The sequence below is a fragment of the Furipterus horrens genome, unplaced genomic scaffold (genome assembly GCF_987537825.1).
Source record: "Furipterus horrens unplaced genomic scaffold, mFurHor1.1.pri manual_scaffold_6, whole genome shotgun sequence".
In the NCBI taxonomy this organism is placed as follows: Eukaryota; Metazoa; Chordata; class Mammalia; order Chiroptera; family Furipteridae; genus Furipterus; species Furipterus horrens.
The window spans coordinates 21,319,637-21,322,380 of NW_028327176.1; the positions used below are offsets into that span (position 1 = coordinate 21,319,637).

The 2,744-nt window shown below is 49.4% G+C and overlaps 1 pseudogene; it reads right to left on the reverse strand.

Moving 5' to 3' along the window:
• Positions 1-710: 710 nt before the first annotated feature.
• On the reverse strand, positions 711-2,483 carry LOC150005823 (cationic amino acid transporter 3 pseudogene; annotated as a pseudogene).
• Positions 2,484-2,744: the final 261 nt, after the last annotated feature.

A 2,744-nucleotide genomic window follows, 5' to 3' on the forward strand; every position in this document is an offset into this window, starting at 1 on the left:
GAAATTATCTTTGGACAATAAAATGTGGCAGAAGTGATATTGTGCTGGTTCTGAGCATAGGCCATATAAGATTTTATATGCTTCTCCTTGCTCCCTTAGAAGCCAGACAAGCCACCATGAGAATACCAGGCTAGATGACAAGAGACATCTGGCCTGGTCGCCCTTTGGGGCCCGGACAATAGCCACCAAAACCCCAGAGCTCTGAGGCCAACTTAGCTAAGTCATCCCCAAGCTCTTCTGCCAGCTGATCACAGAAAAATAAATGAGCCCAAACAAAATAAACTGAGCCTAACCCAGATTAGCAGAGTCTCCTAGCTGATCTGAAAAACTGAGTAATAAACAAACAAATAAATAAATAATCTGTATTCCGCTGAAGTTTCATGGAGGAAAAAGCTTAATAATTTAGTATGATAATAGGAAATAGAAGACTGGTATTTTGCGTTTAGGCAGAATCTGGATACGAAAACATTTCTAAGTAACTTCTTTTTTTTCCCTCTAGATTCCTTTAATTTTTTTAAAGCCAGAGAGCAGCTACAGATGCAATTAAAAAGTAGACAAGTTACAAAAAGGAGTGAGAAACAGCAAAGACACACCCTTCATTCTACAAAGCAGAGCCTACTAGTGTTCCCCCACCGACACCCCATTGAAAGCCTAGCTCCCTGTGCACACAGGAGTTCTCTCTGTTCTTGTATGGGGACACCAGAGAGCATTCAGGCGTGGCTGAGATCAAAGTTTACTGTTCGGGTGCTAGACTTGAGTGGGGCTTCATTACTCTTAACCTGCTCTGGGCTGTGCTGCATTCCAAAGCTGAAGTAGATAGCAAGCCCAACCATCATCCAGACTGCGAATCTGACCCAGGTGCCATCTGCCATCTGCATCATAATATAAACGTTCTCAAAGATGATCATAAGTGGGAGGAGAGGCAAAGCAGGTTCCTTGACGTTAAGGGGAGTGGAGCTCTGTGGCTGCCTCCAGATGACCCCAGTGACCCCAATAATGAGAGCGAGGAGCAGCACAACCGCAGCAATCCACACTGGATCTCCAGAAACAGTGGGGCCGACCATTGTGCCAGCACCAGGCAACAGATACTCAGCAGCACAGCAAGCAGCGAGGAACAAACACAGACAACTTGGCTGGAGAGTGCCGTGGGGGCGGAGTTGCGTGGACAAAACTGGGCCAGTAAGGTCAGCTTTTCTGTTTCTTGCGTGTCCTCCTGCAACTCCAGTTCATCTTCCTCGATCCGTGTCTCCTGGCCAGGCTGATACCTGAGAATGAGAACACAAATGGACACCAGGGAGTAAGCCAGCAGGGTCCCAATTGACATGAGGTCCACGAGGTCAGTGAGTTTAAAGAGGAACGCCATCAATGCTGCAGTGATGCCAGAGACCACCGTGGCTACGACCAGGGTGCGTGTGCCGCTGTGGATCTTGGTGAGGAAACGGAACAGGAGGCCATCCTCCGCCATTGGGTAGATCACCCGAGGCATGGGAAACATCACGCCCAAGAAGCTGGTAGAAAGAGCACAGAGGGGGCCAGTTGCCACAGCATAGCGGGCAGGGGCCCATCCAACATGGAGAAATGCCTCAGGCAAGGGACTCTCAGGTTGAAGCTGTTATTAAGGCATCATCAGCGTGAGAGCTGAAGAAACACCAAAATACGCCAAGAAGCGGACAGTGAGATCACAATGCCCAGCGGGATGGAACGCTGAGGATTCCGGGCCTCTTCCCCGGTGGTAGCAATACAGTCAGAACCAACAAATGCATAGAAACAGGTAGCCGCTCCACAGAGAATCCCCTCGAAGCTGAAAGGCACAAATCCTCCAGAGCCAAGACGACCCACGCTGTGGGTATTATTGTCCATACCCACGGCCAGTGTGTAGTCCTCTTCTGTGAGCTTCCAGTTGTGCAGGTCCCCCTTAACGAAGCCAGAGATGATGACAAAACCGAGGACTAAAAGGTTCATCACTGTATAAACACTTTGGTGACGAAGGCCAACTCGCTAGCCCCCAGAGCCAGCAATTCAGTGAGCAACAGCACAAGGCCCAAAGCAAAGAAGTCTGGATATTCTGCGAGGACATGGCGAAATTTCAGTGAGACGCTCCCCTGCAGGCTGTGAGAAATGTGCTTCCCAACCAGGTTGTCAAAAGCTGAGCTCCAGGCCCGGGCTACGCTGGCTGTACCGATGACATAGGAGAGGATGAGGTTGCAGCCAGTGTTGAAGTCCCAGAGTTCACCCACAGTAACATAGCTGTAGAGAGATGCAGAACCAGACTGGGGAACCCCGGCTCCAAACTCTGCATAGCACAGCCAAGCCAACAGGGAAGATAGACCGGCCACCAAGAAGCAGATCACAGTGGATGGGCCTGCTTTATCTTTGGCCACCTTGCCAGCCAGGACATACGCGCTTGCACCCAATGTGCTGCCCACACCCAGGGTCACTAAATCCACAGTGCTCAGGCATCTGGGAAGGCGAGTCTCAGCCATGCTTGACTCCGGTGTGTACGTCTGCGTGCCAGCTTAAGTCCAAATCTGGTCTAAGTAACTTCTAATGAACAAGATGCGTGACTTTCAAAAAACGTTTTTGCTTTTTTTTTTTTTTTTTTCCCTCTCTGTTTTGTTTAATTCATTTAATCAGTAGAGGGAGTTCTGGTATTGAAGGTGGTCCTACGCCTGCCAGTGAAATCTCTCCTTAACTCAGACATGGAGCGGTGACTCTGTTTCTTTACATTTGGGCAAGTCCAGCTA